Genomic DNA, 23,316 nt, shown 5'->3' with positions numbered 1-23,316 from the left:
GATGCAGCTGCAGGAATACATAAATTAGTTTTTTATTTGTTTGTGCCAGTACAATCAGTTGTAGTTGTTTCTTAAGAGCATTAGTGGGCTTACTGGCATTCATCCTATTAGCATCTCTGATGCAGGTGCCATCTGGAAAGTTTTATTTTAAAAGACTTTTAGTATTGTACTTAGGTTAATAAGAAAGCATTATTTTTAAATATCACGGCAGTTTTCCAAAGTGCTGCTCAGTCTCATGACATCTGCTCAGTGGATACTTGTTACCTTTGGGTTTATTGAAAGAAACCCTCTGAATAACCTTTTTGTTAGCAATCTGCTTTATAGGCCCCTGCAATGGAATAGTGCTGGAGTGCAAATGGAGTTGCTAGCAGAGGGGATTTTCTATGCTGCAACAAGCTCTTTGGTATTCCAGCACTTATGTGTCATAATGTTCTATAAAATCACACAGATCTCCTCCCCACTTCCCTCTTTGTGAGATTCTGCCATCTTTATCCATGAGCTCAGTTGACAGCCCAGTCCAGCTCTGTGGAAATGGGGGTCCAGGGAAGACTTGACCATGGAGGTACAGGCAGATCTCTCACATACTGTTTAAACACTGCAATGAGGCCAGTCTGAAAGGACTGCTCCTACTGTTTGACAAATTACACCGAATGAGTAACGGCTCATTCGCAATAAATGAAAAGAATCACCCACTCCATTTCCAAATTTCACCCATTCCGATATTTAGCCTTCACTGGGAAAATGATTCAATGGAAATCCTGTTGGCAAACAAAAGGGTTTCATTTATACTGAACAAAGTGGGTGCCAGTGCCAGAAAAAAAACCCTCACACCCTTCATGAAATTCACCTTTATTAGTAGCTGACAGAGTATAGCTGGCAACCCGAACTAGCTATTCAGCAACACCCACTAATGAAATCAGAGCAGAAACTTTTTTTACAAAAGCATTAACTGAAGCCTGGACTCCTGTTTGGGGACATCATTCTCAATATATGAAGCCAAATTCTTAGAGTAAAGAGCAAGAAATTTGCAACCATGAACCAAAGTGAAGGAACTGAAATGGTCTTTTCCTATGAAACAGTGGTGCAAGAACTAAGTGTCACTCTGAAGACAGTCAGGAACAAAACTTCTGACTGGGTTGATTCTGGTATGGCTCCACAGAAATCAAAGCAGCAAAAGTGCAGAGGCTGAGCTCATTCACAATCCCTAAGTGTTTTTTCTACAACTCAGTGTAATTTCTATTCTGGCATAAGGCCCGGATCTTTTTGAATATGGTTGAGTAAAAATTAAACAAATAATATTCTCAGAAGCTGAGAATTTCAGGTCTTCTGTAACCACTAGGAAAATGTAGTCATTCTAACTGAATGAAATAGAAACTCTAGATTTGTGAGTGTTCCTAGCTTACAGGCTGCAGAAATCAGACACAACCTTAGGAGTTTCCTAAAGGTGCAACATCCATACTAAAATAGTACATAGTACAGGAGTCGTCAAAATGTTGGACAGAGCACCAAAATAACCAGCTTCAGACAAAGACTGAAGTCATAAAAATTGTGTTTGGGAGTGGCAGTGGGTAATTTTCTAGCCAAACCTTGGATTTAAATTCATTTCTAAAGAAAGCAAAGTTGAGTTAATCTTGGAAGAAATAATGTCACCAGTCAGCTGACACAGTGTGATGCTGCCATTCTTTTATTTTTTTTTTTTTCTGGTACTTGACTTTATGAATAGTTTACAAGATCAAAGTTTATAAACAAAGTCTAGAAGAGAGAGTTGAGACCAGCTTTGTGGTTTAGAGGATAGCTGCTAAAAAGATGGATTTCAAAGTGAGGTAACAGATAAGTGATATAAGATATATTAAAGGCAATATTTTAGAAATCTTGGGAACATTAATTCTGGATGAAAAGCCAAAATGTTGTCTCTAGCCAGTGGGCAAGAGCACTCAGAAAAGACCAAGAATAACTAAAAAAGCAGATGGAATATGCAAATCAGTTCAAACCAAGATGAACAGAGGCAGATCATTTTAAATAGAGAGAAATACCTTTGGTAGCAAGGTCATATCAGTCAATTTTGTACTGCCTATAATGAAAACTTTCTCCATTTACATGAATATATTTCCTCCCATGTTTTTTTTTTTCCACTTTGTGTCAGGATCATTACAGATGTAGGGATCTGTGTCTCCAAGTGCTACTCAGCCAAGCAACAGCAGTGTTGTCAGGTGCAGTGACTCTAGGTCTGCACAGAGTATCTGGCTGCAGGGCTGGGAGATCAGGTCCAGGCAGTCCAGGAGCTGGATCAGAGGCTGATGACCATCTGTACTGAGTCTGTCAGCCAAAACTGTCTTGGCCAGTACAGAGATGGAGAATGATCATGTCTTTGTCTCTTTTTGATCTTTCAGATTATCCTGGGAAACAGTGAGCTACTGGAAAGGCACAATACAGGGCTCAGAAGGAGAAAAACAATCTGATAAAAATCCTGGACCTTGGAGCAGAAGATCTTATTCTTGGAAGCAAGCAAATCTGTTCTGGAGCTCTCCCACTGTTGCCTTGTTGCCTTCACTCTTGCCTGATTGGTGACATTCTTTCTTCCCACTGTTGCCTCAAGTTGCTTACTACTTACGGATTGCCTCTTCAGGAGGATTCTGCATTTTTTTTCAGGTTTTTGAGGATAAAGGACCATTTGGATTCTCCCAGTAGATGTCATCCAGGTCTGATTGTGAAGCCTTCACAGAGATGGTCTCTCATAATATAAATCAGTCACAACTCTGTGAAGTGTCATCCTGCTGAGGTTTGAGATCAGAATGCCCTTCAGGCCACTTCTCTATCTCCCACCTCCAGGAAATTTGTATCTAATTTCATAACATATTTCCTGGGCCAAAGTTCTCTGACTACAAAGGTTGTAAAAAAATCAGTGGCAAAATGTTAGTGATGCAGCTGTGATTAAAGTCCTTATCAAGGAAAAGCTTTCCCCTGTACTTTTATGTTCAAGCCACCAAACCAGTTCTGCAACAACATGTGGCACCGAGAGTTTCCTGTCTATCAGATGTCTTATCTGAGAAAAGACTGACTTGACTCAGAGCTAATGAGGCTGCAGACTAAGTCCATAAGGCAAATTCACATATATTAGGCTGGCATGAGATCTAATAATAGGGTGTTGGAATAATTTTGATACCCACAGGAATAGAAGCACTTGTAATAAAGGAAATCTGCCAACAAGGAACTAAGATTTTACTGATCTGAAGTCAGTCATTAGCCCTATAGGCTGAGAAAGAATTAGCAACAGCTAATAGGATGCTGAGAGATGTGCCTATTTATGTGATCTGAATGCCATGCAGTATCTTAGAAGGATACTCACCACTGCTGGGAATTTTATAAAGATATTTTTGTTTATGAGAGGGCCAAATAGTCTGGGTTTTGTATACAATTATTTGACTTTCCTTCAGCCTACGCTGCTCTTCCTTTCTTTCTTGTCTCTCAGTCAAGAATTGACAAATCTGGCACCCAGTACAAACTGCAGATGGGACAGTCTCCAGTTTTTGTTTCGATGCCACCAGTAGTCATCAAAAGTGAGGAAGCTAAGCATGAACCACAAACACCTACCCTTTCTTTATTCCTTTCTAACTACACAGAGACACATACAGCCAGGGCTGCTGCTGTTTTGTAAAATCTACATTTGAGTATAGACACAGTAAGTGAGATGCACTCTCCTACAGACCTGAAAAGCTGCAGCATGCTTACAGCTGCTCCTCAAGCTTCTTAGGGGAGGAGAGGTGAGAGGAGAGGTGAGATGGACAAGTTCTAACCTGCTCCAGGAACAGGGGCTGGAGGCAGTTCACAGGGACACTGACAAGGCAAGGTGGAAAGAGGGAAGGAACAAATGAATGCATTTCTAAATGCAGAGCAGCTTCTGCCAAAAGCAAATCCATTAGCAAGGTCCTTTGAAGAAAGTATATAGGTAAGAACCATTAACTCCTGGGAGATAAAGAACTGGCATTGAATATTTACTCTACATAGAATTGTATTCCTATGTACCTGACATGGTAAAGCAAGCCTAAGACTCCAGCTCACTTATTATCCCCCAGTGTTATTCCCTCTTTTCCTATGCTTACCCAGTGTGGGGAGGGGGGGAAACAAACCAAAAGAAAAAAAAAAAACAAAAAACAAAACAAACCAACCAAACAAACAAACAAAAAAAAAAACCACAAAAAAACCCCCACACACAACGCAAGCCACTCTATTAATGCAAAACATCTTTACTCCAATGGAATCAAGAGATGTGCACTGTTCCTGAACTTAGCTCTGAGGTATTGAAGAATTCAGGTAATTTCCAGCTGTCTAACACCTCTCTTAAGTTTCTTTCAGTCTGGGTGTCACAGTGGTGACACCACTCTGACCTTCCCCCCGGCACCATTTCTGAGTGGTTCTCTGTGGTTTCTGATACAGGATCAAATGCTAATGATCTCGCCCAGAGTGTGCCAGTACCACGTAACTCTACCAGAAATATATCCATAGTTACAGGCTCTGTAGATCCCAGCGATCCTACTGTGTGATTTTAAGTGCCAGCCTGAGTTCCCACCGTATCTTCAGACTACAAGTCTGTAGGCACATGTCTGGGCATGGCTGGAGCACGTCCTCCTAAGGATGCTGGGATTCAAACACCAGGTAGGCACTCAGACTGTCCACAAGATGACTATGAAGAGACCAGGTGGATAGGGTGCAGCATGGGCCATATTTATGGAACCACATATATCTATTTTTCACAGTCCTAAGTCCAAAGGAAGACCCATCAGTGTTCATCTCAAAGTGTTTAGTGAGCACTAAGTCTCAGTTTATTTTAGCTCTTCATCTGCAAATCTGCTCCAGCACACCACATAAAACACCTTTTTTCCTTTGCAGCTTTTTCCCCCTAGGCTGACCTCGAGATGTGCAGATAGGGGAAACGGTGGCAGAGGAACAAGGCTGTGCTTATCCTCTTCCTGCTGCTGACAGGCCTGCACGGGTGCACCTAAGGCTTGACCCCTATCTCTCCTGCACAGCTGCCCCAGCAGATGCTGTGCCCATCGTGGAGATGTGCTACTCATCAAGATAAAAGGAATAAGAATCTATCTCAAAGCACTTAGGTATGATTAAATAAAGGAGGCCATTTCCTGTGCTGCTAATCTGGTGCCTTTCAAAATCACTAACTTCACTTTTTTTTTTAAGTTACCATCTTTTAATTCTCCTGGGTCTCCTCTATAGCTCTCCTCCTCCTTCCTGGGAAGGGGTGATCCACTTCATGATACGAGAGTGGCTCACAGGGCTGATTAAACTGAACTCTGTGCAACACAAACAGCAATTTTTCATGTACAAAATGAAAGAATTGTACTGCTCTCTCTTTTGAGTTTTGCCTGGGTCAGGATACCCAATTAACCTGCAGGCTCTTGTACTGGCAGCTACCTGCTCTTCACTTTGAAATCAAGTCACTCTCCTGTTTTGGGAGCTCTGCTGCTCTGGAAGTCTTCCTGTCCTTTAATATGACAGAACAAAGCTGAAGCATCTACTGTGAAAAAGTGAAAAAAACAGACTCATTCAATATGGCCTCTTACTTTTTGTTTGAGTATTGCAGTCTAAAGTTCAATAACATCTTAACTGTTTGGCCACCAAGAGACAAAGTATTTTAAGGCTCTAATATCTGATGAGTATGTACAAAGTCAAGTAAACCTCCAGGTTGTATCTTCCCACAAACAAGGAATCTCCATACATGTCTGGGGGGTTTTTCTGTGTGTGTCATTCACAGAAACTCAGATTACAGACCTTTTTGGGCTTTCTTCATCAAATACCAGATGCTACATACAATTTCCCATGGAAAGCTCTAATGTTTCATAGTCCTTTTTTTTTTAATAAAACACCTCAGAATTTGCATATTTATCAACGTGCGAGTATGTGAGAGTGAAGCAGTGATTGTGACTAAGCTGACTGTCATCTGCAATAGCCATACCAAATGTGTGGAAGGACTGCATAGGCAGTGAAGCCCAATCTGTTCTAGGCATAAAACAACCCCAAAGCTACAACCATGGGGCTTGACACTTGAAGTGCAACAGACGTCTGATTGCAGTGAAGGCATCCCTTGCCTTTGCTGATCTGTGCATGTGTCTGCTGAGCAAAGGCATAGGCAAAAAGAGGGTATCTGACAAAGTGTCAGATGCAGGGAGCATGTGCTACACAGAGCACAATCCATATCTCCATCTCAGCCTGGATGGGAATGTGACTGCCATAACTTGTTCAGAGCCCATCTTTACTGTGCCCTGCTTAGGGTCACCACTAGTATGTGGGTAGTTAAAAATCTACAGAAACCATATGCAACTGATATTTCTCTGCTGCAAAGTTTAGCACAGAACACAGTTATTTACACACTAAGCCTGACTTTCCCTTATCTTAATGCCATGAACAGCCTTTTATGTTTGTGCAAAAGAATGATAAACTTCCACCAAGTCAGCACGGTAATAAAAGGTGCAAGAAAATGGAGATTGAGATTGCTGGCTCACAGAGACCTATGTCTTTCAATATTATTTTCTTCTCTATAAACACAGACTTTTAGCCAGAGCTAATTAATGGTTTGAAGCTGGAGATTTGGGAAACAAAGGAACAGCTAAATCAGTGTTCTCTTCCTCAGTCCCACTCTACTCAGTGTGATTTTGAAATACATGCAGTACTTTGGAGTGGACATTTTTGCCCCAATTTTTAAATTTGCACAGATTGTAAGGCTATGCCATATCATGAAATGCACTTGTATGTGTGAGAATGTCCTGCACTGGCTGCCTGGAGGCTGATTGCTAAATCTCCCAGGAACCTTAGCTTTTCTGCAGCCCAGAGCTTCTCATCATTAGAATTCCCCAGGTTTCCACCTCCTTCCTCAACAGCCATCTGTCCTGCCCACACTCCAGCTGCAGTCAGACATCCCTCACCACTTACACCTGATCTTTTGACTCTACACACCTGAAACAATTCTCGCTCAATCTATCAAGCAATATACATTTAGACAATCAGGGAAGCTTTTCCAAAAGCTATGAACAAATTATTTAGTTTAAAATCACCACTCCCTTTCTATGATGTCCTAGGCAGTGTTAAAATGGAGGGGAAGATTTATTTGAGGAAGAAAATTCCAGCACATTTCAATACCACAGTGGATCCTGATGGAACAGTGCTTGTAAAAGTTTGTACTTCTCTTACAGCTGTTCTTTTGATGCTTGATGCTTGCTGTTGGAATATTCTCATGGAATCACAGAATCATTAAGGCTGGAAAAGACTTTCAAGATCATAGTCTAACCTTTGACTGAACAGCACCATGTCAACTAAACTAAAGCACTGAGTGCCATATCCAGTCATTTCTTGAATACTTCCAGGGATTCTACCACTTCCCTGGGAAGTTTGCTCCAACACTTAACCACTGTTTTGGTGGGCAAAGTTAGCAGATCAGAGTTTAACATGCAAAGGAAGGTGGTGTGTACACAGAAGGGCATTGAAAAGAAAAGGGAGGGCAGCATGAGGAGTGCTTATGTTGCCATCATGGAGTGTTGCAGGCTGTCACTGAACAGTGGTGGGATGCAAGGCTGAAAGAAGAAGGTGGTGTGCTTTGAGCCTACCTTGTCTCACAGCCTAAGGACCTTACAACATCTTTCCCCCCACCCCCCTCCTGTTTTCACCTTTATTTTCCATATTAAAATGCATGCTAGATTATTTTCAGTATTTTGCCCACAAAACATTTGAGAAAAAAATCCCATCAAACTTCTTTTTTTGATGCAATCCTCTTTAAACCTTTCCAAACAACAGTCTGGTTAGTTTATAGTTCAGTTATGCTAGAACTAGCTGTTCTGTATCAGCAAGAAATCTGTTACAGGACAGATGCCTGCATGATTACAAGAGATGAGAAAATCTCAAAAGGCCTAAGATCTGGTTGGGTTTCCATGAAGCCAAACCTCTGGGGATCATTTCTTCCTGCTGGAGAATCTGGTTTTGGAAACAACAAGAACAGGGAGTATTGTTTTTAATGCTATTTTCTGCACCTGGTTTTAGGCCAAATTTGAGAGTGCAGAGGTGTTCAATTACTTTAATGAACAAATAAAACAGTTTCTCAGCCTGGAGATAGGTTTGCTTGTGGTTTGTTTTCCATACTCAATTTTAATTTTATCATTGAAAAAGGTGGCCTACCTCTAGAAGTCTGTTGCATCACAGACATGTGAGCATGCCAAATTGAGAAAATCTGACTCCTTACACTAGTTTGATCACTGCTCCAGCAGCCACAGAAACACGCTTTCTGTTAATATTTTTTTTGCTCTCTATTAATTTTTTTTTTTTTTCACTAAAGGACAGTGTCTGTTCTGAATTCCTGTTAAACTACCATCAACTTCCATGGAGCAACTCCAGATTTACATTGGTTGTCACTGAGCATTGTTACAGCACTGAGTTCTTAGCAATAATTGAATTAAAATTAGTTTTGCTGATGTTACTTTTATTTTTCCAGTCAAGTAAAACAAATCATAAAGGAGATTTCTTTACCGGTCAGCCTGGAGAGTCTGCATCTGCCTCTCAGATCTTTCCTCTCTCCACCTTTCTCGTGCCCAGTGTTCCCTCATCAGTCCCTCTCACACACATTGTTATGTAGTAACGGGGTCAGTAGGAAACATAGAGTTCAGCACTATAGAAGTGGAAACAGAAAGCAGCCATGGGCAATTAACCAGGGCTGTGACTGCTTATGTTTGGTTCCTGCTTCCATTTCTGTTTCCATGGAAATGGACATCAGATCATTGGAAATAAAGTAAATTTTCTACTTCTCCTCACCTTCATATCAGCCGAGCTATACAATCCAAATAAACCTAAACTTATCTAATTAAATGTGAATTTAGAAATCTTTTAATTTCATTGAAATAAAGTGACAAAAGCAGCATTGCTTTTGAAATACTCAGATTCTGTTGGCTGTCCTTTGGGAAAGGAGTAGGTAAGTTTGCCCACCCCTTTTTGCTTTGTAAGGTATGGAAACATACAAGCATCCATCTTACCCCTTGCTCCGTGCTCCTGCCTGCCCATTAATATTGTTGTGCTGAACAGTACTCATCACTTGCCCATTAGGGGTCATTTAAGCATAAATGACCCCCCTTACAGAGACTGTGTGGGTTAAAGACCTCTTCTTTGTCTGGCTGCTAAAGCTTTGAGGTTCATTTGTATTGCAGAGCAGCTGCATAAAAAAGGTTCAAGCCCACCTTTAAAGGTCATATGGTCTCAGAGGAGGAGCTTTGACCTAGAAGGGTTTCCCAGGTGAAAAGCTCAGGGTTTGAGAACAAAGAAAAAAAGTGAGTTTTAAGCTTTCTATTTCTGTGAATGACTCAGAAAGATAAGACCTGCGTCTTTCGTAAACAAATTGTATTGGAGACTGAGTGCTTCATTTCTGCTCTAGAGGTGAAGATGATCTGTAAATCTGCCACACCTGTAAAGGAGTGAAAGTGATTTTCAGTTTGGCTTCTGGAAGGGCAGATCAGTCACACAAAATCTCGAGTGCCCGCTTCAGCAGAAATGTCCCATGTCACAAGTCCATATTATTCCAGAAGCAGTAATTGCTTTTACTAGTCAGACAATGATACCTTTGCCTTCATACTTTTCGTACTTCATACATGCTTCAAACTTTTTGTCTAAGAAGCTCTCTAATTCTGTTAAACCAGTGAACTAATGGAAACTTCCTGACTTTGTACAAGATTACAAAATAACAACTCTGCTTGAATTGGCATCACACTTTGCAATTTGCAGTGATTGAAAGTATAAATATCATTACTGTATTAATACAAACTCGATGCCAATAAATGACTTGTTTTCTGATGAGGTTCATTTTATGGCAAGAAGAGGGAAAAGCTGGCTTTCCCAGCATCTTCCAAAGTGTTAATTTCTGAAGTCCAGTAACAAAGAGCACTAAGAAAGCAAGCAATCAAAGTGGATCTATACAGGATGGTAGATTTAAACTGTTTAATTACTGTAGCTGTAGCTGGTTATTGCTAATGCATGGATCACGAAAGCGTCACTCCTGCAGAAATCAGTCATGCAAGGGAGATCAGGAATTACAGATACTTCACCAATGTGAGGGATTTGCTCTGGCCCTTTAAAGTGATTTCCTCTAGTGACAAAAGCCTCCTGCCTGATATGAATGCAGCATATGTGACAAATTTACTTTAAAGAAAAGCAGCCTATAACTTAATCACAGTCAGTCCTCAAATATACTTTTTAAAATGGCTCATATCAAACTGTTCAGTCATGTAGATTTTTTTAAATTTAAATCCAATGTCAGATGGATAAAGTATAGAAGGAGCTTTGTCAGATGCCAGCATGTCTTGGGGAAGTGGAGAAAGCCAGATAAAGGGTACCTAAATGTGGTCAATGGTATAAGGTTCGATTTTTTTTCTCTCTAACCAGAAGGCAAGCTTCAAACTCTTCTGCTGTAATCCAAATCATTATGGTTGCTGTCATGAACATGAACACAATCTCCTAGACTGAGCTATCTGTATGAGTTTCTTGCCCCCAAAGGCATTGCACATACATTTAATACATAAAACAAACACAGAGACCATTAAAACTGGTATGATCACCAACAAAACAACAAGGATTGGGATCTAACTTCACACCACTGGAGTCACTCATAAAAAACTGGAAAATTAGAGCATTAAAGAGTGCATGGAGAAGCCTGCTAAGAATTACTTTGGTTTGCACAGAAAGGCAGGCAGCAAGGTGCAAAATATTTAAGGGGCAGATTAAAAGAAAATAATAGCTGGAATTGTGGATTGCAGTCTAGTTTACAGGATTTAACTGACAGGACTTCCTAGGAGTGATGTAATACATGCTGATGAATAAATAGGTGCAGGCTGCATTTATTCAACAACTCTCATGAAGTTGCACAAGACAAAACATATTTTTCTGACAAAACTGCATCTAAACTTTAGCTTTTTCATCAATGGTTTAAAGAAATTATAATACCCTCAATCGCTATTACAATCAAGCCCCTAGTTTTAGATTTTTTTCTAATTGTAATTTTGTAGATTAGATCCCCAGAGACCCTTCTGCTATTGGTTTTGTTCATCTCTTAGGAGACTTTTCAAGTAATAAGAAAGATTTAAAGTACATGTCTCTTAAAGGATAATAAATACCTAGAGAAGAATGAGGAAATACATTAAATCTGAATCAGTGTTGTGTCACACCAATCTTCCCTTTTTACTCCCGAGATTCCACTGAAATCAATGAAGTTACAGTTACTTAAAGCTGTAGGACTACATGAGTGAACCAGGTACATCACACTGCGATAAATGACTAGAACTTGCTGGCAGACTTGCTTGGAATCAAATATGTCCCCTTAAATTTCACTCTATTTTCACAATCTTGTAACAGCAAAGCAAAACAAGAAGTTCACTGTGCAGTCAAAACAAGATCTTTTTTCTCTAGTCTAAGTATTTAGCCAATACAGTATCACAGAAACATTGATTTCTGTTCCCATCCTAAGAATCCTCCTGATAGTTTCATACAGAACCAAAGATCCAGCACAATCTCTTCTTTTATGGCTAAGAAAATGCTAGGAGAATCGTTATCCCTGGGAAAGATTTCTCTGATGGACGAGGAAGGACTGTTCATTAGTGTCATGAATGATGCTGCCTCTTTTTTATGCAACTTGCATTCACTGATGCTGGCACTGTCAGAGCCTCCAACTGTGTGCACAATTCAGTTCATCGAACAAGGCAGCATCCTTTCCAGATACACTCAACGTGCGGTATTATGGTTGGGAAATTCATTCCACAGAGCAAAAACATGAATTATTTCAATTCTTAGGGGGAAAAAAAAAAAAAAAGGCAAAAAAAAAAAAAAAGGCACAGCCTCTGCCTTCTTTTTCCATGCTATTAGAGAGATTATCAGGAAAAAATAAACACAGCAGTTGCTCAAGGTCCCACACAAACAAAAACAAGGACTCCAGGCAACTCCAAACACAGTGCTGAGCCATTGCTCTTGTTTACAAGTAAGATGCAAAATACCACGTTCTTCAATTATTATTTTATAATAATTATTCTGATCTGGAAGAGCAATTTTGCAACATTTTGAGCTTGAAAATCAGCCCCAAATGTTTCAAGTATGCTCTGTTCTCAGCTCCTCTGGTTCAGCCATTTCCTTTAGGTGTATTTAGTGTGGCAGCGACACGTCGATTTGTCTGCAGGGAATGGCTGCCTATCACTGATGCTGAACGTAGGTAGAGGCCAGTCCCACGCTCCTGAGTCACCTGCAGAGCTCAAGGTGCATGAACAAATTACATCTGGTCCCTAAGCATCAAGGACCAGATCCAAAAATGGGAGCTACAACACGTGTCTCTTGGTGCCTGCCATACGAGAGAGCCTGGAGCAAACGGCAGGGAAGCAGATCCATCTACTCCGAGAAGCAGAGAGCCCTGCAGAGATAATAGCTCACATCCCTGAAGCTGGGTAGGTGCTTTACATCAGTAATGCTGACACAGGGCAAAAAGCCCAGTTTTCTCCTTAGGGATGAGACAGTAGCCTCCCAGCATGGTGCCTGCTTCCCATTTGGCCAGGAATCTGCTGTTCAGGAGAGGCAGGGCTTGGGGACAGGCTGGTTTCTGTACCCCTTCACCCTCACCTCCTCCAGAAGACAGTGAAAATGTGCAGCTGGGGCATAGAATGTTTGAGATAGCAGCATTTGGCCCTGATCCACAGAGCTCCATGCCTTCACTTTAAAAGTGTTGGACTGAACAAGGAGCCATCATAGCTTACCTCCAGGAAAATCCTGAGCATGTGGGATAGGAGTACAGCTGAAGTCCCTCTCCTCTCCACAGCTTAGTTATTTTACTCTGTGTATTTTCTCATTTTTGATGCCCCTTTCAGAAAGATGTCTCTTTCCTGCAGAACTGAGCAGTGCCACAGAGGGTGTTCAGAAAAAAATTCCATGTCACTGAAATCCTCCATGTTTTGCAACAAGTGAATAGTCCCACCCAAAATGCTTTGTCCTCTCTTCTGCCTGATGAGATTTGCTTTTCTGTGTGGAAAACTCTCAGTCCCTCTATTGGTAAGGCATCCAAGGCAGAAAAGCCACCCTTCTCTCCTTTACATGCTTCACAGAAAATAAATACATATATATTTGTTAGCTAAAGTAGACAAAACATTAGAAGAAAGAAATAAGGATCAGATCTGGCATAGCACAGCAGGCAGATACGAAGTGTCCTTGTGAGACTGAGCCCTGCAACAAGATAAGTGGATGAACACACTGTTCACCGTTTCCAATCCGACTTAAATGTCAGATAAGTACCCTGCTGGTCAAGGCAGAAGCACTGGCCAGGCATGCTCCAAAATGGCATTAGATGCCTTAGGAACTTTAATGGCAAAGTCTGAAGGACCTGCATGGTCTAAGTGCCTCTAAGGCCATACGGGATCTGAAAATTACTTTGGGGGAGCTAAACACTCCAGTCCCTAATTTCATTTCAGGTAGTTTAACCATGTTAATTTTCCTCCTTTGTCTGGCATAAGATGGTGCTACACCTGGGATGCAGAGTTTATAGGGAGGCACATTCCCCAGCCTTTTCTCACAGGAAGTCTTACTGAAAAGAGGAGGAATCTCTCATAAACCACTTGAGAACCACCTGATAAGGATTTATTTGGGTCCTTTGAGAAGCTGTCAGCCTTAAAAAACAAGCAAACAAACAAACTATCCAATGAAAATACATGGGACTAACAGAGTGGACTGGAATGTGGAGCATTAATTTTTCCATTATCAGCCATCAAGGTAAAGGGAAGGAAGGGAATAAATTATATGCCTGAAACATTTGTACGGAAACTTTTCCAAGCTAGATAAAAATTCAATTATTTATTACTTCAGGAAATACTCTAACATCAAGCAGTGACCCCTGGCTGGTGTCAATGCTTCCCCAAAAGGATTGCCATTCAGAAAGCTTTATGATTACCACATAAAGTTTAATCAGTGCATTAAAAATAAATTAAAGATTTGCTAATTGTAATGTAATTAGCTTAATATAATTACATCGCTCAGTGACTGAGAATTTTATTGTTATTGTGAGATCTTTTCTCATTTGGGGGGCCTGAAGTTAAGTGGCATGGTATTGACAGCCATTTCTTCCCTTAATATTCAGTTTCAGGAATGGGCTGAATTTTTTACCTGAATCTTGCAATTTATCACAATCAGTATCATCACAAATTACAGAAAGCATCCAGTTACATGATAACTTCTAAATGAAGTGTCTGTAACCAGGGCAGTAGCAGCCTTGACTGTTAATTTGTCATATTTCATAGCCAGCCTGACACCCTGTCCAATTTGCTTGTAAGCTTTATCACAAAGACAGCTATGAGAGCTGCCTCTGACTCTAAGCAGGATGGGGGAGATGGACATAAATTCAGCAGCAGCAGCAGCAGCAGCAGCTTTGCTCTTCAGGTTCACTGTTTTTGCATACAATCCAGATGCAAAATAAACACCCCCATGTCCGGATGATGTTTGTTTTCTTTATTAAAGTCTCTCCCTTCTTTTTTCCGTTCCCCCCACCTTCCTCATTATGACAACCAATTTTTTTATTTAAGACTGCTTGGTGGCCATAATTTGATGGTTATCATAATTTATTAGCAGTTAGAGAAGTTACAAGAAATAAGAGGGATAACAGTACTCAGGGAGCATCATTACCTATCTTACACAGGCTCTCAATTTCAATCCAAAGCAAGTCCTCCTCTCAAAATGACCTGCAAGTTTTTCCTTTTGGGCAGAAGTTGTGCAGCACTGTAAAAATGGCCATGAATATCCCTTCAGGATATTGGTCTTTCTTCTCCTGTTATCTTCCAGATGCTCTGAGGCCCTCAATCAATTTGCATTGATTTAAGCAACATCATTCAATACATATTATCAATCTGATCTGAAGGGAATTGTGTGAAGAGCAAGTCTTCTTGTCTGTTCCTGACATGCCAAACACAACACAAGATGCTGTGAAACACAAAAAATGGTTTTTAATAGACCAACAGGTGTTAAAAAGATGCCTGGACTTACAAAATGCAAGAAACCACATTTTCATTTGTCTAACACTTTAAAGTCAGGTTGGCCAACTTGGAGTGCAAAGCAAATGCCAGCTTGGATGCATTTTGTTGATAGTATTGGATCCAGGAGCAATTTTTAAGATGCTAGTCTGAGCGCTGGGAACACCAACCACTTCATACAACATCAGGGTACAAACAGTACCAGCCTGCCATCCTTGGGTTTTTCTGCATAAGGAAAAATAAGCCTTTTTTGATGCAGGAGATAGTATTCCCCCTTCTGCACTTGGTCAATTGGGTGAGCCCCAATACCTGCCCTTCTCATCCTGTTGCTGGCTGCCCAGCTGTTGGGCTGTGGTCTCCACCAGAATATCTAGCAGACAGGCTCTGCAGAGCTCACCTCTCCTGCCTCTAGGTGGTTTTGCAGATCTATCCCTTATTACACCCGCAACCAAGAGAGAATGAATGAGCAGGAAATTAGCAGAGAGCATTCCAGTCTTTACAGCTGAGCCTCCAGAGGGGCTATAAAACCTCTCATGCTCTCGAGGAGTCAAGGATAAACAGAGAGCTTGTGGTGCCTGCAGTTAAAAGGAGGAATTTGAGAATGGGGACTGCCCAAGGACACAGAGGCTAAAAGGAGGCAGAAGAATGACAGGACAGAGAAGAATCAAATAAGGCAGGAATCAGTCAAGAAAAGCCACAACTGTAAAAATGGCAGAAAGAAGATAAAAATTTAGAGAAATTTTCAAGTTTGAAGAAGCTTATTTGAACCAAGTGACCATATGTCAGTCTCCTGAGGTTTTGCCTTTCATGTTGAACTGCAAGCCCACTGATTCTGTAGGATGCAGTCTTCAGCACACGGCTACCACTGTGAGTGAGTCATTTGGTACAGTTCCTGTGGCAAGAATCCCAAATGTGTCAGGCCTGGACTAAAAAGCAAGATGGAGAATGAGTACACCTGAAGGCACATTTGGCACTTTAATTCTGAGCAGATATCACTTCTAATTATAGCCAGCCTTATGCCAGCTTACTATCGTTCAAGCGCTGGTGGGTTCGCACATCGAGTGCCAGATTTAATCCATTCAAGGTAAAGCACAAGAGAACCAATTGCATTTTGCATGCCTTCTACCTGAATGATTTGCTTTGTTGTTCCCAGTTTGCAGTTTGACTCGAAGATTTGCACCCCTCTGGTTAGTTCTGGTTGGCTTCTCTGCAGCCACAGGGGCATATTTTTCAGCTGAATGAAGCCCAGCTGGCAGGCTCAATTTGCCCCACCAATGAGTCATATCTTTCTCTAATTTCACCTGCATGAGAGAATTGCAGCTTCCTCTCCTAATTCCTGGAGTTCAAAATTCTTCCTGCAAAAAGAAGGTTCAAGCCTACCCCAGCACATGGATCTGTAACTCTGCTTGCCTGGAGGACAGTGGCAAAGCTGAAGAGACACCCACTAGTGAAAGTTACTTAAATAGTAAGTTTGATGTTACTTAAATAGTAAGTTTAGTTAGGGGAAGCTTTTTCCAGGCTTTCCCTGTATCAGATTTTGATATTATATGGTGCCTAGTGCTTCACAAAAACCAGTGCTCAGCACCCCACAAGGACAGGTTGTTTTCCAGCATGATTTAGGGTTTGGAGCAGAGGGAAGGTTTAATACAATCATGCATCAGTTTCCTTTCCAAACAGCACTGTGAAACACAAAACAGAAGGAGGATTGCCTCTTCACCCCATAAATCCACTTAAGCTTGGATTATGAGCCATATTCACCCAATTTTTGCTAGGAGCTTAAGGCAGCACCATGCTTCTGTTGCTCTGAGGGATGCTGGGAAGCTGGGGCGGGATTCAGGAGGCTCCAAACTTCCAGAAGTGCAATGGCCACATCCTTCAATGTGTGGGGTCAAAGAGCATAAGTGTGAGATCAGTCACACTCTAGGTCTATGTATGGAAATGGTTGAAGCGCACAAAGAGCAGGAGAAGGGTTTTGTTTTAATAACTAGTAGCTTTCAGAGCATGTGTTTTTTAGCAGCTCTGCCACATTGAGTTGACAAAGAAATAAAAGGGAACACTTCCCCACACACAAATCTATATTGATCCAAATATGGATCTTGTTTCAGTTTAGAGAACAACTAGCACTGATGCTGTCAAACAGACCCATCTGGAATTATTTCAGAAGCTCCATTTTCCACCCTTATGCGCAGAGAGAGAGAAATAGAGAGAGAAAAGAAAGGAAAGAGGAGAGAAGAAATTAAAAGAGGAAAATAAAAAGAAAAGGAAAGGAAGGGAAAAGGGAAAGGGAAAGGGAAATGAAAGGAAAAAGAAATAGAGCATGGCCAGTGGCAGGCTGTGTGAAACCTCTGCACACATCACCTGCTCCGAGCACTGTCCTTCCCTTACTCATCCCTAATGAGCCGGCTCAGTTGTGCAAGGTAGTTCCTAATTACCTCTCTCCCGATTTCTCTCTTTCCCCCCTGAGAATGGCCTTTCCAAGAACTTACTTCACATGCACACACCTGGTACTGTGAGATAGGGAGCCTCACCATGGATACCAGCCCCCCATTCCCAGCCCGACCCACGCTCCTGGGATTCAAGCAACTATCTCCAGGATGCTGTAAACTCCAGCTGTGCCTTACCTACTGCCTGGAGACACTGCGTGCAAATGCTGCTCACAACTATTATTCTGCACTCACACAGACACACACTAGAACTGGCTATGCAGATCAAGCTCTGAGAAATGAAATAAAGCAAAATGGTAATCTTAATCTTCCCTTTAATATCCTACCCTGTGCCAGATAAGAGCAGCTGTGCTCACACAATGTGTCCAACTGGACATGATAAATAGCCTGGGAGAAAAGAAAAATACACACAGACACACAAATATATATGTGCATACACACATGCTCTAAGGAATTTAAAATATGTTTGTTCACAGAAGTGGTGGCCTCCAGCTCACAACTTTCTTGATTAAGAAAAGGGTTTTTTAGAAATAAAAATGGCCTGCCAGGGTGCGAATCATACATAAAATCCTAGAGTAAATATCTGCATGGGTAATCTGAAGGGTTAACCTTACCAATGCACAAATACTGAGTGGCTCTCCTCCAGTTACAGTGTAAATGCTGATTGGAAGGAAGAGATCATTCTAGGTCAGTATGTCCTTTACATTGTGAATAACTTGACAGGGGCTAATAAACTCCTCTTCCTATGGCACCAATAATTTATTATATATTCCTGGGCATCACATGCAATTTTTTATTTATACATATATAGTTGGTTAGTTTGATTTTAAAGATTTTAATCTGGGTCAAGAAACATGCTTAAGCCAGAGGATGCCAAAGGCTCCTGGTCTTAACCTGTGGTGGAGCATAACATCCTGGAAGCTGCTCCCTGCACCGCTCCCAGGACTTTACATGGCAGCCAGGCATCACCAAGAGCGGACAGCTGACTTCTTTAGAGGGATCCAAAGGGTGCACGAATTCTTCATGAAGTGACATGATTGTAAAGCTAACAGATTTCCAGTTTCTTTCCTGAGTGGTCACTGCTCTGCAGCCTGCTGCCGTGCCCCAGAGCAGCCTGCCTTGCTCCTGCCTGCACCGCGCTGCATTTCACTCCCATGAGGTAATTCCACTGCAGATGAGGTAACCCCGCCAGCTGCCCACCAGCTAGGAGAGGTGACCATATGATTGCTCGTGTAAACACGCGGCGCGGTCCCCCCGGAGGAGAGCTGACAGCTGCGCTGTGCCGATGCCGGGCTAGTGGCCGGGGAGCCCGCGGCCTGCGTGGCCTGGGCCCGCAGCGAGAGCCGCCCGGCACCGACACGGGGCAGGGGCAGCGCCCGGCACGGACACGGGCAGCGCCCGGCAGGGACACGGTGCAGCGCCCGGCAGGGACACGGGGCAGCGCCCGGCACGGACACGGGGCAGCGCCCGGCAGGGACACGGGCAGCGCCCGGCAGGGACACGGGCAGCGCCCGGCACGGACACGGGCAGCGCCCGGCAGGGACACGGGGCAGCGCCCGGCACGGACACGGGCAGCGCCCGGCACGGACACGGGCAGCGCCCGGCACGGACACGGGGAGCGCCCGGCAGGGACACGGGCAGCGCCCGGCACGGACACGGGGAGCGCCCGGCAGGGACACGGGGAGCGCCCGGCCCCCAGCCCGGCTGATGGGGAGCTGCTCCTCCCGCATCCTGCACCACGCTCACCGCGCAGGTGGCTCTTTGTCCTCCCACCCCGGGGTTTCTAAACGCATGTGCCTCCTGACGCCCTGGTGAGGTGGTGCAGCTCTTCGGAACGGCTTCCTCCTTAGCCCAGGGGGAAATCCCTGCTTCCCTTGCACAGGAGGTGCTGCGGAGAGGAGGGGCAAGGGGAGCTGCCCCGGCAATCCACAGTGGTTCGGTGTGCAAGTGTTGCCATTTCCTGTGAGTGCGCTTTGCACAGGTGGTGTTCCTAGAAAGTCCCCTAATTTGCAAGTAGCATGAAAAATTATTTTTGTGGTTAGGCAGTGTCGATGGCTGCAACTCTCTTCCACCTGCAAGTGTAGCTATCAGAGGATCTGCAGGCCTCTGCTCACCCTGCCAGCAAAAAGCTAAAGCCAAAGCCCCCAAACCCAACACCTTGTCTTCAGAGTCTAGAATCATTGCCACTTACAGTCTTTTATTAGCCAAGGAGCCCTACTAGCTCTTCTGTGCTAAGTATTCCCAGTGCTGATTCCTACCTGGGTGCTGGGAAAAGCAGCATGATGAATGGTGAATGGGTGAGGAGAAGGAGAAATTCACAAAGAAAAGAGAGCAGGACACAGATTTGTCAACTCCCTAAGCTCAGAGCTCATCTGCACCCTGCTCAGTGCCAGGAGTTCTCAAAGCCTTCTTGTGACTGACAGGGCAGCTAGGATCAAATCATACCACAGCTCCCAGTAACTACCTGTGTCTCCACGGGCTCTACTTAACCACAAAAATTGTGTTTGAGAAGTTTGTTTTAACAAATATCCTCTTAGCAGTGGCAGTCACTGATCTGGAAATCTGTTCTGGGCAGACCTCGACCCAAACTGCATATGACAAGTGACCCAGAAGGACCCTGAGGACTAACATGTCATTAGATAGATGCAGGAAAGCAGCTGGGATGAACATCTCCTGTTCAGTTCCCAGGTTACAAACCTCAGATCCCCTGGTCTGTCTGTCCAGTCTGGAGGAGGTCTAACCAAGCACTCCTAGTAAGTAAAGCATGCCTGCACCAGGCACCCAAAGGAGGCTGTTTCCCTCCTCCCTGGGGGTGTGAGGATCCTGGCAAGAGGGAAAGCCTTTCCTTCACCCTCTGGTGATTTTATTTTGCCAAAAATGGGAACTACTATGTGCAAGCTTCCCCCTACCTCCCAGAGCAGCTGCTTACACAAGGAACAGGTCAAAACAAATTCCTGTTATAATTGGGGTATATGAAGGACACAAATCCATTACTGCTGGAGCTGAACTCACCTCACTTTGCAAGGGCTGAGGTCAGGAATCTTCCCTTTACTCTGTGCTCACAAGATGCCAGAGGGACAGACACATCTCCTGAAGTCCACCCAAAAGGGATTCAAAAAGCCAGGGGAAAAGTGGGGCCATATCATATTCCCATCCCTCCCATCCTGGAGAGCCAGCATGCTCTGCACCAGCAAACCTGCATCACAGCCCCAAGGAACTGAGCACTGGGACATGTGTTTGACACTACAGCTAGATTTTTAAAAAATGTGGCTAACTTTATAAGCTCTAGCAGTTGCTGTCATACACAATGAGATACAGTTAATAATTTCTTTGCCTCATGCTGTAGCAGGATCATCTGCTACAGATGATTTTACCCTTTTGTAGGGAAAAGCAAGTGCATCAGGTTTTACACATCCCTCTCTCAGACTGGGTGCTGGTCACTGTTCAGTGAACACCAAGCCTGGCAGAGCCACAACTTCTCTATGCTTCAAAGGCACCTTTGAACAGCAGATGGCAGGGTCCTAGGGCATGCCTGCCATGAGGGACCCCAGCCCTTTGTCTGCACGCCACCCACACCTTTCAGATGTGCACTGGTTTAAAAGGCAGCACATGGCCATGTCAAGGTAGTCTGAGTGGCTTGAGTTCTCACAGACCAGTGTGTGAACAGCTCAGGTGGGATTCACTTCTCTGTCCCCTGCTTGCACTGTAATGTTACCATCCAAGCTTGTCACTCCCCCTCACAGTTTGGGAGACAAGTATCCTGTGGGCACAGCCATCTCAGAAATGGTTACAGCCCAGGCTGAATCACCCTTCAAAGGTGCCATAAAGGGTCTCTGTTTGGACCCATCCCCAGAGGAAGCCATGTGTTTGGTCATACCAGCTCCACCCTTGGAACCTGCCTGGCAGCCAGGTTGGCACCCCCAGCACTGCCCATGGGGAACAAGTCCTCAGCCCAGGGCACAGACCCCAAATCTTTGCTGCCCTGCCTCAGGACACAACTTCCCCTCTGAAGGCCTGAATATAGGTGCTGTAAGGCAGACAGGGTATTAATTATGGCAGAAACTGATGGAGAACCAGCAGGAAAATAGTTAAGAGAGCCAGGGCTTGTTGTTATCCAGGAACCAGGCTACCTCTCCTCCCAGGATAACCATCAGCCAGACCTTTCTCAAGCCTTTTTTGGCAGGCTTCGTTGTCAGAAAACCACCTGTTACTTGGGAGAGATTCAAATGCATAATGAATTAAAAAAGCATATTGTGTGTTACTATCTAGCCCCCAGACAGATGTGTTATTTAAGTGTGGGTATGATCTGTGCTGTTAATTTTAAACAACATATGATCAAAGATCATGTCTGGCTTTGTGCTTTGCTTGCTTTCAGGTTCTGGCTTGTGTGTCCATGCCAGACAGTTGTGGTTTCTGTCATATGGCAGGAAAAGCTTATTTTACATGCTGCCTAAATTTATATTTTATTGCACATTAAAGGAGCCCATCGGAATTAAGTTATCACATTGTTTATAATGGTAAGTGAATCGTGGCTGTGGAAAAGAGAGCACCACACAAAAGGATTTTTTAGAAACACCTACTCCCTATACTCAGGACTTTCAGCCATTTTAAAGACAGCAGCAGAGTGAAGAGCAAGACTGAAATATATAAACCACATCACCGCTCCTATGGGAAGGCTGGAAACTGTTGGAAATGGCAGTACTGCCAACCAATCAGTCCAGAAGCATCAGTCAGGCCCTTGGCAGACAGAGAGACATGCTTAACAGATCATGAGATTTTTTAAAAAAACAATACAGTTGAGGTTCTTTTATTTGCTTCTCAGCCTGAGCCTAGGACTTTGCTGCCCAGCTAGAATAGCTTGACATCTGCCCAGGATGAGTAGCTAAGTATTAAACTGGCCAAAATAAGGAAGAGCAGCCCTGTGTGATTGTTCAGCTCCACCTCAGAGACAATGCATGTTTGAAGATGTCAGGTAAAGCAACAGGAGCTCTGGCACACTCAGACTGGTAGAGGGGTAAATTTCTTGGTGAATGCCTAACTACACTGCTTTCCAGAACACCCATCCAATTTAGGGCAGATGTAAAGCACAGCAAAAAAAGTCATACTTGCTGATCAAGAATCACTGTGCAGGATAGGGGTTTCATCACCAGCATTTGAGACAATGTCAGTTCAGACTTTCCGGATAAATATATGAAGGGAGATTCATCATAAGAGAACTGAAAGTGAGAGTACTGGTTTAACACCACTAAACAGGGAGCCAGACCCAGCCCTCATCTGCACTGAGGGAAATGCAATGCTGCTGCCATGGCAAGCACAGGGGCAGTGAGCAGCTGTTGCCAGTTGCCCACCTCAGAAATGTGTTGGGGTTCCAGCCCTCCTTTCACTAACAAAAGGCAAGGAAAGCTTCTGCCAGGCTGCAGACAGCTGCCAGGCTTTGACCACCCTGCTGGGGAGGCAATAATCCTTTGACACACAAGTTACTCAGGTTCATTACAGGAATCAGTCATCTCTCCTGCCCAGGTGTGCAGGGAGTGCTGCTCTGAATAAAGGCTGGGGGCATTCTGGCCCGCTCTACCTGGGGCATTTTGGGCCAGATTTCCTTCCCAGCCTTTTCATCTGCTCACTGTTCTTTCTTTGTTGCAAGGTTTCAGCTCTGCCCACTTCAGGGGCAGAGGAGGCCTCGCAGCCCCTCAACACCAATGTGCTCCCAATCCCACACAGATGCATGAATGCACAGGCTAGCCACTGGCTGCCACTATCCCTGTGAGAGGCAGGCCAGCCCTCGGTCTCAGCTGTCACAGAAATAAATAAAGCGAAAAGACATGAAGTCTCCCCTTCCAAGG

The sequence above is a fragment of the Erithacus rubecula genome, assembly GCF_903797595.1.
Source record: "Erithacus rubecula genome assembly, chromosome: 3".
NCBI classification, from domain to species: domain Eukaryota; kingdom Metazoa; phylum Chordata; class Aves; order Passeriformes; family Muscicapidae; genus Erithacus; species Erithacus rubecula.
Note: the sequence above shows the minus strand (reverse complement) of the source record.